This window comes from Triticum aestivum, chromosome 1B (assembly GCF_018294505.1).
Source record: "Triticum aestivum cultivar Chinese Spring chromosome 1B, IWGSC CS RefSeq v2.1, whole genome shotgun sequence".
Taxonomy (NCBI): Eukaryota; Viridiplantae; Streptophyta; class Magnoliopsida; order Poales; family Poaceae; genus Triticum; species Triticum aestivum.
This window is the reverse complement of record NC_057795.1, coordinates 677,737,356-677,752,838: the sequence shown is the minus strand read 5'-3', so window position 1 is coordinate 677,752,838 and position 15,483 is coordinate 677,737,356. Positions and strand designations below refer to the sequence as shown.

The 15,483-nt window shown below is 44.2% G+C and overlaps 1 pseudogene; it reads right to left on the bottom strand.

Moving 5' to 3' along the window:
* The window catches only part of LOC123082370 (DNA-directed RNA polymerase V subunit 1-like), a 23,565-nt pseudogene extending 9,974 nt beyond the window's left edge, over nucleotides 1–13,591 (bottom strand).
* Nucleotides 13,592–15,483: the final 1,892 nt, after the last annotated feature.

The following is a 15,483-nucleotide window of genomic DNA, read 5'->3' as shown; positions in this document are numbered from 1 at the left end:
ACACCACATAAAGGGCCTTAAAAGAAATGCCACAGTCGGGCGTCTGAGCGACACCACATAAAAGGGCTTTAAAAGAAATGCCACAGTCGGGCATCTGAGCGACACCACATACAGGGCTTTAAAAGAAATGCCACAGTCGGGCATCTGAGCGACACCACATAAAGGGCTTTAAAAGAAACAATCATAGTGAATATCCCGGAGGTAGAACCATCCCAGAGATACTCGATAATAACAATAATAACACGGGTTAGTCAACAATAATAATAATCATAATTATCACAAGTCACAGGTAGTAATTCCAGTTCTGGTTTAATAGTTTCACCTTCGAAGACCGACACTAAGACCGACACTTGACCCATCCCAGACTGTAGTCCTTAACCATGGACACGGCTATTCAAATAGGTTTAATCTCTGCAAAGGGTGTACTCTTTACCCACGAGTAACGGATTCCATTAGTCCATCGGGACTAATTCCGTCTATGGTCTTTTTGTTGGAAACACACCTAACTTGCACACACCAGCTTAACTCGCATGTGTCTGGAATCACCCACGACACCTGTCAAGCAAAACTCTAAGTGGGGAGGCTACAACCTCGACGTAACATGGGATCACAAAATTTATACCGCGCGCAAGACTGGGGAAGCTACCCCCTTCGGCTACAACCGAAACACCCATGCTCCCGGACCCGGTGGCATGACTACCGGATGCCTCCAGTATCTTCCACCACGGCCTCTCTGTACGGTGTGTGCTAGGAAAGGGGTTGACAACTTACTGAACCGTACTCTACTTATCGTAGAGACGAGTGGTAGTACGAAGCAAGTATGGGGGTTACTGGCACAAGACTCGATCTACGGTCGACTCAGGAGGTTGTAATATATCCTGCATGATTAGCATAACAATGCATATACTTCAAACAACAGATAGAAACATCACGCGGCATATCCCTCATGCCATACCGGACATGACCGTCTCGACGGAGTATTAGGGACAAGACCGTGTCTACCCAAGACAGAGGCCTTCCCGGCTTCCCTTCCCGTATGCATGAAAGACGTATGACGGTGATTTCCATCACAAATCATGTCAACTTCATTAGCATAAACTCATTAAAATGCACTCATAAGTAGGATCACTTCCTCACATAAAATGACGTATGCACGTGTCGCGGTGGTGCTGTCACCGATTCAAACAACACACACATAAATTACACCAGGGTTCAGAATGCTTGCCTTCAGGTCATGGGAAAGAAGGGTGCATCCAAAACATCTTGAAATCTTCAAAAATCCTATTTAAACGAATATATATGAATTAACACACAAAAACAAAACAGCACAAAAAGTTGTCTTGAAATTTTTTCAAATAAATCTTATAATAAACTAGACAATATTTGAAAGAGGTAGGAAAAAGAATTAATTCATTTGGAGTTGTATTTAAAAAGATACAGCCGGTCAAAGTTTTGTCAAAAACCTGTTATTTAAAAAAACAGAAAAAGGAAACGTTTCGAAATATACGTACACGTCGAAGGCGCATTTTGAAAATGCGCTTCCACTTATCCAGCGTGGATTGCGCCTGAGTCACTGCCAGTGGGTCCAGGGGGCCCCACTAGTCAGGTTTGACCAGTCTCCTTCCCTTTCCTTCCTCTGGCCGAACAGAGGCGGGGACTCCGGCGATCGTCGCCGGCGTTTGGTGGCTTCTCACGGGCCCCTGAGGGTGGGGATGGATCCGCTAGACTGGGGCGGTCCTCCCGATGGTCGCTGGGTCGGCGGGGATGGCGTGAGCTGCCGGCGGCGAGCTTCGCGGCGGAGGAGGCTTCGGGGACAAAGTGATTTTTGGGCCGCGGTGGATCCCGATCAAAATGGAGCAGGGGGACGGGCTCACGGGAGGAAAAGAAAGCTCCTGGTGGAGAGAGTGGGGAGGGGGAGGATGTGGTGGCGCCGGAGTGGCCTGGTTAGTGACGGCGGCTGGAGTTGCCTGAGAGGAAGGGGACGACCCTCTCCCATCGATTGATGGCTAAGGGGGCACGAGTGGGACGGGGTGAGGTTGCCTGCGTGCGGGTTTGAGCTCGGGGTCTCCTTATATAGGCGATGGAGGTCGGTTTACGGCGGTCGTCGATAAGCTTGCCGGCGACCGCCGTTCTGTAGCTAGGGCGACGTGGCGGCGACGCGCGCTAGAGGACGACGCTGTGGATGAGCATGCACTGCTCCAGGAGGCAGGTGGCAAGCGCCGGTGGTTTGGGCGGCGCCGACACGGCCGGGGCTGCAAGCGTCCGCCAGCTAGCCGCCACGGCCGTCCTGACGGTGGCGCTGTGGGGTGCCAGGTTGGTCGGGGTGGTGTGGCGGTGCAGGGGAACACGGAGTGTTGGCTGGGACCGGTCACGGGCCGGATTGAGTGCGGGGCGTGACGCGGCGGCTCGGGCGCTCGTGGGTGCCAAACGCACGCTCTGGGCGCGCCCAGAGCACGCCCGGGACATGCTCGACGAAATGCCAGGGCAGCCTAGAGGTCGCGGTTGAAGATGGCAAGAAACAGGACTATTCTAAGGTTAGCAAGGGACTAAAGGGACATGGTGGATTGGTCAGGGGTTCAAGTTTACTAAGTAAACTTGAAGTCATGCCAAATCTGGCTGTGCACTCAGGGTGTTTGACAAAATGCCAAAGGCACCTAGGTAGTTCTTGGAGTGGCCAAAATCTCCAGATCAGTGTCTCTGTGGATGTAAGAGAGAGTGGTGAAGTTAGTTTGCAAAAAGGAGAAACTTGCTAGTGCAAGTTTTGCAAAACTACACTTCTGGACAGGGAGTAGATGGCATCATTACATGGACCAAAAATGTTCCAAAGAGTGCATGCTCCTAGACTTAGGGGTTTTGCAGGGTTGGCTACAAGCATGAGAAAGCACAAGGTCACTTGAGCAAGGAAGGATGGGGTTGCAGTAGAAAACACAAGTCTGGTCCAGAATGAATAAGAGGTTGATGCACTCAAATTTTCCAAAGAACATCACTATGTTTTTGCATAAAGTTGGATGGCATGCTACTACTGATATCCCATAATTTTGGTGGAGGCTCTAGGGAAATATCTAAATGGGTTGTAGTGCAAAAGTGCCCACTGGACCAGATCTGAAAAACAGGTGTAACACTCAAAATATGCAATGAAATAACTATATAATTGCACAAAAGTGATTTAGAGACATCACAATACATCTCCAAATTTTGGTTGGAATATTAGTTAAAGTTATCAACTGGTTGCAGTATAAACAGAGCTCCAAAATTTAAAACAAGCCATTTTAATGATTAAAGCTCAGGGTGAAACAATTTAATAAATAAATCTACTGATTTAGAAATAGTTATACAGAGAGCATAGAAGTTTAATATTTTGGAAAGCTCCACTAGGAAAAATAATTATCCTCAATATTAAAAGAGATGCTCTGAACTCCACAGAAATAATCCAGAAAGAAAAATTTTAAAACTCCTGGCAAAATTTTAATTACCAAAAATTTGGTTAAATTTTTGGGGTGTTACATTGGTTGGCCTCCCTTGTAGAATACTCTCTACCAGACATTCTCTTTAAAGCTAGTAAGCAATCATTCTTGAGTTGAAAATTCAGTTTAGCACTGTGAGAGCTCACCAGCTGCTTCTCCACTGTGAAGAGCTATGTAGCTTCAGCCCCTGCTGACACTGACCTTGGGAAGAATATGTGGACACAGTCACCGTCGAAATCTGCTCCAAGTGGTCACATATGAGCGGGTTGATCTTGATGGTGTGATCACTATGAACACGGGCATACATTCCTTGGACTGAGTGCTTGTCGGTGCTTGGTGGCCTGTTGATAAATATAGTATCTCCATCTAGAATTCTGCGGTTGACCGTTTCACCAACCTTCAGCCTGGTGCGTTTCTTATTTGCTTTCCCCACACGCATCCAAGGAGTGCGTGATGGAATTAGCATCTTCATGTGTCAGGCAAAGACCTCTATCCATCATGCCTTGCAGCTGAGCAATGTTGCACTCTGTCACACGCTGAAAGCACAAGTGCTCCCTAGGTGGTTTTGGTAATTAATGTCAACATATCTTTTGTTGGACTAACACTTTTACCTAGTACATTTCAGATAAGTTCAACAATGGAGTGGCATGGACTAAAAGATGTGGGAACTCCTTCAAGATGCTAAGGACAAAGGATTGGCTCAAGCTTCAAGCTCAAGACTCTTCATTTTATATTTTAGTGATCCAAGATCACATTGAGTCTATAGGAAAAGCCAATACTATCAAGAAGGGATGAGGTGTTGCTTAATGAGTTTCTTGCTCCACGGTGCTTAGTGATATGCTCCAAACCCTCAACTACTTTCCCACTTCCACACATATGACCTAAACCTGAACTCAAACTCGGCCCTACCGATTCTTTCTATCCGGCGCCACCGAGTTCAGATGTCATAGCCACTGCCACAAACCCTAAGCAAATCGGTCTCATCGATAGGGATCTCAGTCTCACCGAGATGGGATTGCAATCTCTCTGTGTATGTCCATTACCAAAATCGGTCTCACCGAGTTTGTGTAATCGGTACTACCTAGATTACAATGCAAACTCTCTGGTTAACTTATTACTAAATCGGTCCCACCGAGTTTGAGTAATCGGTCCCACAAAGTTTGCCTGACCAACTCTCTGGTTAGCTAATTACCAAAATCGGTCCCACCGAGTTTGTGTAATCGGTCTTACCGAGATTACATTATGCCCTAACCCTAATCATATCGGTCCTACCGAGTTGCATATCGGTCCCACCGAAAACCCTAACGGTCACTAGGTTTACTAAATCGGTCCGACTGAGTTTGTTGATTCGGTCCCACCGAGTTTGGTAAATTGTGTGTAACGGTTAGATTTTGTGTGGAGGCTATATATACCCCTCCACCTCCTCTTCATTCATGGAGAGAGCCATCAGAACGAACCTACACTTCCAACTTACCATTTCTGAGAGAGAACTACCTACTCATGTGTTGAGGCCAAGATATTCAATTCCTACCATATGAATCTTGATCTCTAGCCTTTCTCAAGTTGCTTTCCACTCAAATCTTCTTTCCACCAGATCCAAATCCTATGAGAGAGAGTTGAGTGTTGGGGAGACTATCATTTGAAGCACAAGAGCAAGGAGTTCATTATCAACGCACCATTTGTTGCTTCTTGAAGAGTGGTGTCTCCTAGATTGGCTAGGTGTCACTTGGGAGCCTCCGACAAGATTGTGGAGTTGAACCAAGGAGTTTGTAAGGGCAAGGAGATTGCCTACTTCGTGAAGATCTACCGCTAGTGAGGCAAGTCCTTCGTGGGTGACGGCCATGGTGGGATAGACAAGGTTGCTTCTTCATGGACCCTTCGTGGGTCGAGCCCTCCATGGACTCGCGCAACCGTTACCCTTCGTGGGTTGAAGTCTGCATCAACGTGGATGTACGATAGCACCACCTATCGGAACCACGCCAAAAACATTCGTGTCTCCAATTGTGTTTGAATCCTCCAAAACCCTTCCCTTTACATTCTTGCAAGTTGCATGCTTTACTTTCCGCTGCTCGTATACTCTTTGCATGCTTGCTTGCTATATGTTGTAAATGTTAAACTTGTGCCTAAACTCCACTTAAACTTAAAGAAGTTAAAAACTACAACTTTAGTACTTAGTGTCTAATCACCCCACCCCACCCCCCTCTAGACACCTCTTCTCAAGGTCCTACAAGTGGTATCAGAGCATTGGTCTCCATTGCCTTGGTTTAATCATCATTGGAGGAAGATGGATGAGTCTACTTTGGGGAGTCTTAGACATAGAGTGCCTATTCTTGATGAAGAGTATTTTCATGAGTGGAAAAATGAGATGCTTGTAATTTTCAATCAATATCATTTGAACAAGTACATTGCTAGCCCTTGTGCACCTCATGTTGATCCTATGCATCCTACCCTAGATGAATCTATTGACATGACTAGAAATCTTAGAACTGTTAATCTTATCACTAGAGGCTTGCCTAGAAACTTAATTAGAATCTTGCCTACTCTTGAGTGTGCCTACACTATATGGAAATTTTTTGAGGAACGCTTTCCAAATTATTCCTTGAAAAATCTAGATGAAATTCTCTATAAGTCTATTGCCTTGAGTAAAATGAATACTAGTGATCCTATGTTTGGTGATCGTCTATTTGAACTTACAAACCTTATGCGTGCCAAAGGAGATGTTGGAATTATTAGTGATATTATTTCCGAAGCTATAAAAATTCATAAGCAAGATCATTGTCAAACTCACTCTAACGAATCACCCTCTCTAGGATTTGATCCACCACATGACGATGTTGAACATGGATACTATGATGAGGATGATGATAGTGACTTCGATCTTGATGATGCAATGAGGCATTTTGGTCTTATGGCAAATCTTCGGGGATATGTGTCAGGAGGAAAGGAATGGGTTCTTGTCAGTGGATGTACCGATCACATGACTAGAGATAAAGACATGTTTCGTGAGCTTGCTGAAAATGATAGTCCTCGAAAGTATGTCACTTTCGGTGACAACTCAAAGGGTAAGGTGGTTGGCCTTGGTAAGGTGGCCATATCACATGATACCTCCATACAAAATGTCATGCTCGTTGAATCTCTTGGCTACAACTTACTTTCAGTATCTAGACTTGCTGATTTCGGTTTCAATGTCCTATTTACTGAAGTAGATTGCCAAGTGTTTCGTCGAGACAATCATAAAATGGTCTTTACCGGCATACGTAGAGGTGATCTTTTACATTGTTGATTTCTCTAAAAAGGCACAACCTAAAACTTGCTTCATTGCTAAATCCTCAAAAGGTTGGTTATGGCATAGACGACTAGGTCACATTGGTATGAGAAACCTTGACAAGCTTATTAAAGGGAATCATATCCTTGGTGTTAACGATGTCATATTTGATAAGGATAAACTTTGCAGTGCTTGTCAAGCAGGTAAACAGGTTGGAGGAAGGCATCCCGTGAAGAACATCATGACCACAAGGAGGCCACTCGAGCTACTTCATATGGATCTTTTTGGTCCCAACGCTTATAAAAGCCTCGGTGGAAATTCTTTTGGTCTAGTTATAGTTGATGATTTTTCAAGATTTACGTGGGTGTTCTTTCTCGATGATAAATCGCAGGTCCAAAAGATCTTCAAAAACTTCGCTAGGAAGGCCCAAAATCAATTTGAAGTGAAGATCAAGAAGGTTCGCAGCGACAACGGAACGGAGTTCAAGAACACAAATGTGGACACCTTTCTTGACGAAGAAGGGATTTCACACGAGTTCTTGGCTAAGTACACACCTCAACAAAATGGAGTTGTTGAGGGGAAGAACCGGACGCTCATCGAAATGGCGAGAACGATGCTTGATGAGTACAAGACACCGAAGCACTTTTGGGCAGAAGCGGTTGAGACAGCTTGTCATGCAACAAATCGCTTGTATCTTCACAGGCTACTCGGCAAGACGGCATACGAGCTCCTCACCGGTAACAAACCCCATGTTGGATACTTTCGAGTATTTCGCTCAAAGTGCTACATTCTTGATAAGCATCGTCGTTCTAAATTTTCTCCTAAGTCTCATGAAGGTTTCCTACTAGGTTATGGCTCAAACTCTCACACTTACCTTGTCTACGACAATTTCACCCGAAAGGTTGAAGAGATGGTAGATGTGAAGTTTGATGAATCTCTCGCAAGTAGAGCAATTGCCAATTGATGTAGGAGACAAAGATCCTTCGGAAGCAATCCAAGACTTGTCTATTGGCAAGGTTCGTCCAACGGAGGTGAAGGAGAGTACCTCGTCCGTCCAATTGGAAGCTTCTACTTCACGACAAGGTGAACCAAGAATTGATACGGAAGCATCCACAAGTGGGACACACCAAGATGAAGAAAACGAGGAAGTGCATCAAGATGAACGTCAACGACCTCCTTCTCCACCATGACAAAAGAACGACAACGCCAACAATGAAGAAGGCCAAGAAGAAGAACAAGATGAAGAAGAAGTTCAACCAAGAACCAAGCAAAAGCTTTCACGAGTTCGAGCAAGAATTTCTAAAGACCATCCCGTCGAGCAAATCTACAATGATATTCAAACCGGGAGAATCACTCGCTCTAAAACTCGTTTAGCTAACTTTTGTGAAAACTATTCTTTCATCTCTAGCATTGAACCTATGAAGGTCGAAGAAGCATTGGAAGATCCGGATTGGATAAATGCTATGCATGAAGAGCTACACAACTTTGAGAGAAACCAAGTTTGGACATTGGTTGAGAAGCCCGACAACAACCACAACATCATCGGTACAAAATGGGTGTTTCGCAACAAGCAAGATGAAGATGGGCAAGTAGTTCGCAACAAAGCACGTCTCGTCGCCCAAGGCTACACACAAGTCGAAGGTATGGACTATGGTGAGACTTATGCTCCCGTTGCTAGACTTGAGTCCATTCGCATCTTACTTGCCTATGCTAATCATCATGATATCACCTTGTACCAAATGTACATTAAAAGTGCTTTTCTAAATGGTGAAATAGAGAAGGAAGTTTATGTTAAGCAACCTCCCGGCTTTGTCAATCCTAAGAAACCAAATCATGTTTACAAACTTCACAAAGCCCTTTATGGTCTTAAACAAGCTCCTAGAGCGTGGTATAAATGCTTGACCAAGTTCCTTATTGAAAAAGGCTTTGAAATTGGGAAAATTGATTCCACACTTTTTACTAAAAGGGTTAATGGAGAACTATTTGTGTGCCAAATCTATGTTGATGATATTATATTTGGTTCAACTAACCCTCATTTTAGTGAAAAGTTTGGAAAGCTAATGTCGGAGAAGTTTGAGATGTCTATGATGAGTGAACTCAAATTCTTTCTTGGGTTGCAAATCAAGCAAACTAAGGAAGGTACTTTTTTTTCTCAAACGAAGTACACCAAGGACTTATTCAAGAAGTTCAATATGCAAGAATGCAAAGGTATGTCTACACCCATGCCTACTAGTGGACATCTTGACTTGACCAAAGATGGTGAACCGGTTGATCAAAAGGTTTATCGCTCTATGATTGGTTCATTATATATCTATGTGCTTCACGTCCCGATATCATGCTAAGTGTGTGCATGTGTGCACGATATCAAGTTGCTCCTAAAGAATGTCATCTTAAGGCCGTGAAAAGGATAGTGAGATACTTAATCCATACACCAAATTTTGGCATTTGGTATCCTAAGAGGGCCTCTTTCGATCTTGTTGGCTACTCCGACTCGGACTATGCCGGAGACAAGGTTGATAGAAAGTCCACTTCAGGTACTTGTCAATTTCTTGGTAGATCTCTTGTGTCTTGGTCTTCCAAGAAGCAAAACTCGATATCCTTATCCACCGCCTAAGCGGAATACATTTCCGTTGGTTCATGTTGTGCTCAATTACTTTGGATGACCCAAACTCTTAAAGATTATGGGATATATGTGAAACATGTTCCATTGCTTTGTGACAATGAAAGTGCTATCAAAATTGGTCATAATCCCGTGCAACATTCTCAAACTAAGCATATTGAAGTTCGTCATCATTTCATTCCAGATCATGTTGCTAATGGTGACATTGATATTAAGCATGTTCGCACCGAAAAACAATTAGCGGATATTTTCACTAAACCTCTTGATGAGAAAGTGTTTTGCAGGTTGAGAGGAGAATTGAACATCATTGATGCTTCAAACTTGGAGTAGAAACTCCATTGGATACATGCAAGACATGAGCTTATGACTAATCCTTGATATTTCTCTTATGATGAAAGTCTTATATCTTGGATATATTTGTATCTTACATGTTATCTAACCCATGTAGGTACTTGGTTGAATCAAATTTCATGAGATTGTAATCTACTCACATCTTGAGCAATCTCTACATCACCAAGTTTCTACACTATGGTGGTTGAAGACAAGGAAGCACGAAACCATTCAAACACATCCTTTGACAAACTCTATGTTGAGCTTCATGATTATCATTTTTGGATACACAAGTGCTTTTCCTTGCAAGAACTAACCCATGTAGGTATATGGACTCAAATTCCAAGTGGTGCTCCCAACTCTTGATGAGCTACATCAACCTTGAGCAACCCACACAAGTTCAACTACATGTTCTACACCACCAACCAAGGTATGCTATTCCATCTTAGAGAAGCTTTACTCCAAGTCATGAGCTAAAGCAACTCGACAAGATGTGAATACATCAAGATGCTTAAACAAAAAATGGTAACCCAATTTTGAGCTTAAACAATGAGTATGACCTATGATCAAGTGATCTCACTTGACTCCTAAGTCAATATACTCTAACATAGGTGACTTTGTCGCCGACCATATCTAGATGAAGTTCTCTCATGTTCTTTACTGTGCTTTTGCATTTGTCTCATGCATATTTGTTTCCTCTTTCAAGAAAAAAAACTTCATCTAGATTTCTTTTTGTTTGCTCTGCATTTTCTGCATCCAATTCATTGCATATCATTCAGTAAATTCCTTGCAAATCTTTGTGAGACCCTACTAGTCTAGTGAGCTGAGGTGACAAGTGTTTTCTCTGTGATGAACTCGGTTTCACCGATTTGTTGTTTTCGGTCCAACCGAATCCTTTCAGTACAACCGAAGCATACCACTTGGTGCCACCGATTTCCCAACATGAAAAACAGCTTGCCACATATTCTGTGTTTCTTCTGATCCAGCTCCACTCAATGAATCTTGTCCTCTACAAGCATCACATTTTTATAAATGTTGTGTGCTGTGACTCAAGGATCAAACCCTTCTTGGAAATTGATGTCAAAGGGGGAGAGAGAGATCACATCAAAGCTTATCACTTAGAGAGATCACATCAGAGGGATAGTATCACCTCCTCAGGGGGAGAAAGAGATCTCCAGGGGAGAGAATACTCAAGTAGAAAGTATTTGTCAAGGATCTCAGATGCTTGGTGTTCAAGAGGAGAGATGCCACATGTCTTATTGAGGGGAAAAGACATGTTCATATGTGCTTATTTGCATTAGTTTGCATTAGCTCTGTTCATTTATATCTTTCAACTCTGATTTTTTGTTCCCTATCTTCTCCCAGTATCCCATGCTAGATTCAGGGGGAGCAAGACATCCAAGGGAAAGAAATCATTTAAATTCATTGCATATCTTTACTCTTGGGGACATGTCTAATCCAATGTGGTACTTAGTACTCACTCTCTACATGTCATCCCAGTCTTGGTATTCTTGTGGTTTCTTCTGTTTGCTCTGGCTAGTAGATGTATCTGTGTTATCTAACCTTGTTTATGCAGGTTCATTCCATCCTAAGCCAACTCAAGACTACAAGGTAAGTATATGCATCACACTCATATGTATGAGGAATTCTTGCTGATGTACATATTGTTTGCAAGAAGGACTCATAAGCATGGAGGTATTTTCTTTAATATTCTTTGCTCTGATGCATATGGCCAAGATACATGTAACACATTGCCTACTCTGTCATGGTTATGCTCTCACATGCTTCTATATTCTATATTCACATGATTGCATACATGTAGGGGGAGCCTATGCTTGTTACACATCTTTCCAAAGCTTTACTTGCTATTCTCTATATCTTTATCTAAAGCTTTGATGTATGTTGTCATCAGTTACCAAAAAGGGGGAGATTGAAAGCACAAGTGTTTCCTAGGTGGGTTTGGTAATTAATGTCAACATATCTTTTGTTGGACTAACACTTTTACCTAGTACATTTCAGACAAGTTCAACAATGGAGTGGCATGGACTAAAAGATGTGGGAACTCCTTCAAGATGCTAAGGACAAAGGATTGGCTCAAGCTTCAAGTTCAAGACTCTTCATTTTATATTTTAGTGATCCAAGATCACATTGAGTCTATAGGAAAAGCCAATACTATCAAGAAGGGATGAGGTGTTGCTTAATGAGTTTCTTGCTCCACAGTGCTTAGTGATATGCTCCAAACCCTCAACTACTTTCCCACTTCCACACATATGACCTAAACCTGAAGTCAAACTCGGCCCTATTGATTCTTTCTATCCGGCACCACCGAGTTCAGATGTCATAGCCACTGCCACAAACCCTAAGCAAATCGGTCTCACCGATAGGGATCTCGGTCTCACCGAGATGGGATTGCAATCTCTCTGTGTATGTCCATTATGAAAATCGGTCTCACCGAGTTTGTGTAATCAGTACTACCGAGATTACAATGCAAACTCTCTGGTTAACTTATTACTAAATCGGTCCCACCGAGTTTGAGTAATCGGTCCCACAGAGTTTGCCTGACCAACTCTCTGGTTAGCTAATTACCAAAATCGGTCCCACCGAGTTTGTGTAATCGGTCTTACCGAGATTACGTTATGCCCTAACCCTAATCATATCGGTCCTACCGAGTTGCATATCGGTCCCACCAAAAATCCTAACGGTCACTAGGTTTACTAAATCGGTCCGACCGAATTTGTTGATTCGGTCCCACCGAGTTTGGTAAATTGTGTGTAACGGTTAGATTTTGTGTGGAGGCTATATATACCCCTCCACCTCCTCTTCATTCGTGGAGAGAGCCATCAGAACGAACCTACACTTCCAACTTACCATTTCTGAGAGAGAACTACCTACTCATGTGTTGAGGCCAAGATATTCAATTCCTACCATATGAATCTTGATCTCTAGCCTTCCCCAAGTTGCTTTCCACTCAAATCTTTCAAAACCCTTCCCTTTACATTCTTGCAAGTTGCATGCCTTACTTTCCGTTGCTCATATACTCTTTGCATGCTTGCTTGCTATATGTTGTAAATGTTAAACTTGTGCCTAAACTCCACTTAAACTTAAAGAAGTTAAAAACTGCAACTTTGGTACTTAGTGTCTAATCACCCCCCCCCCCCTCTAGACACCTCTTCTCAAGGTCCTACACACGCACTTGTACCGACATCCGTCTTGCTACTTCGTCAGGCACTCCTACCCTACCACATTCATGGGAATGTATGGGCCACCCATGATCACACCACGGCATGAAAAGCTTGAGCTCTTGCTGATACAGAGCGACTTCATCTTCTGCTGCCATTGTTTTGTTGCAGGCTGACTTGTGAAGGTGACATCTTGAGGGCCCTTCAAAAGATACATGAAGACACGTTATCAACATACAGTTATTTGTGATCAAGCTAGGAGATAGTATGTACTTCATTTACGCATTGTCTAGATACCCTTGCTGTTCCCGCAAGCTTGATGTAGTCGGCAATGGCGACCTGAAGATCATCTGCTTCCGCCTCATCTTCTTGAAAGGTTGGGGCGCCAACCCTTGAGCCGTTGATTTCATGTACCTTGACTAGGACTTTCCTCAGCAAGTTTGTGGAGGCATCCTAAAGAAGGGAGAAAAAATTCAGGAGGTGAGGGTGAAACAAACAAGCTTCTAATGAAACCAAAAGTACTGTCCCAAAAGGTACTTACAAAAGTACTGTCCCAAAAGTGCTGTAGAAGTGAGTAGTCAGCTCAGTTGTTACCTAGGTAACTAGTTATTGTGCGATAAACTGAACTTGTTTGAATATCGTTCAGTTTGGTTTCTATCTAGTTTCAGGAGCCTGAAAAATTGTCCCAAATTCAGTTCCCATGACACACACACTGACTGACTGACTGAACCATGTTTGCAGGATTGTCACACACTGACTGAACTAGCTAGCTGACCAAAAAAGTTTTAGCTGCATGTCCATAGTGCCACTACTGTATATTCATCACTTAACTGAAGAGACACTGTTAAATAAAAATCATCAATAACCTTCGCATTTGGCGAGGTCTGTTGCGCCGCAGGAGTCGCAGCAGCCGAGCTGCAACGGCAGGCCCAGCGCCCGGTTTGTGGACGAGACTTGCCTGCTCCCCGCGCGTGTGCCCATCCGTGCTCCCGCATACGTGGCTTGATTTGATTGGAACAAAATAAGACCCGGTCCCACCCCCTTAAAATCAGGGGGATGATTAGATTAGAAAGAAAAAAGAAAAAAGACAGCCACAGAATGAAGTGAAAGTACGGATGGGAGCATGGGGAGGGAGCAGGCAAGCCGCCAGCTGGCTCGGGTGCTTCACCGGATACTCCTCGCCCTCACCTGCAATGCAATCATTAATTAATGTTGTTAATTGCTTTCTTTTTGTCCTCGTGTATGCAACGCAAGATGAAGAACAAGGAGGAGAGGAGATGAAGACGCCATGGTTGTTGGAGGTGGGCAGAGTAATTACCATCTCCATGTTGGAGGCGATGGCGAGCCTGATGCAGGTGACGGTGCCCTCGGCGACGAATGCAGGGTCGTCGCCCGTCTCCGTGGTTGCTGGCGCCGCCACAGTGCTCGGGGACCGATGGATCGGTAGATCGATCGATGTGATGAAGCGCGCGGCTGGCCGGCGGGAAGAAAGTTGGGTGAGAGCGAGGGAGCTGCGCTGAGCTAGCCAGTGGTGTTTGTCACTCACCAGGAGAGATTGAACTCCACTAATATAACCCCAAGTAAGGTAGTGCACCCAACACGTTCGTACGTTGGGAATATGACATGTGCATCATGTTAGAAATATGAGCAATTTACCGAATAATTTTATTAACAGAAATACTAGATAAAGCATGACTAGTATAGCAGTGATAAAACAAGCCATGCGATTTGAAAAAGAGAAAGTAAATAATATCTGCATATATGAGCTAGAACCAATCATCTCTAGAGCAGACAGTAGATCAAGAAGCATATATGAAATAGAGCCTAACATGTCTAGAGCAAACATTAGAAGAAGGAACTGTTGCAGGACTTCTAACAGGAAAGATAAGAACACGTACTGGACAGCAGCCGGGGCAGAGGCACTGGACTTGGGGTCGGTGTCCTCCATGTCGTCGAGGAGGTAGTCGACGTCGGGGAAGTAGTCGTCGGAGTCCGGGGCGTCCGTGACGAAAAAGTCAGTAGTCGCGCAGAGCGCTCCCCAAAAGCCTTATCACCCTTCTCCCGTACAGGACTCAAAAGGTGCGGTTTCAGAGGCCTACTGTCCCGACCTGCGGTGCACGCCGCAAGCTGGGATGGGGAAGAACGTAGCAGCAGCGCAGTGCTCAGGAACTTGTGGCGAGAGGAGGAAGAGATTCTGATGCGTCTCTCTGAGAGGAGTGACCTCCCTTTTATAGGCGCAAGAGAAGGAGGCGAGAGGCTGTGCTGGGAGCTGAAGAGAACGAGGGAGACGAAAACGTTTCAGCTTTCGCGTGACCTTTCGTATACCTGTAGTGCGTGACAAAAATTTAGACATCGGCTCGGCTCATTCCCGCAACCCGCGGCGCGTCGTGACGAGGCGAGGCGGGCGGCGGAGGAGGAGCGTGCGTGGATGTCCCTCTTGTTCTCATGCTCATACAAGTGGGGAAGGAGCCTCCCTTATAAAGAGGTCCAACTCCCTCTAAACTAGCAAGATGAGACTAAATTTTAGTTCCACCTTTTGCCTTGCACGATTGGACTGCGTGGGTCTCTAGGATTTATTAGGAATTTCTGAAACTGCTATTGGGCTAGGCCCAAATAGACAAAATT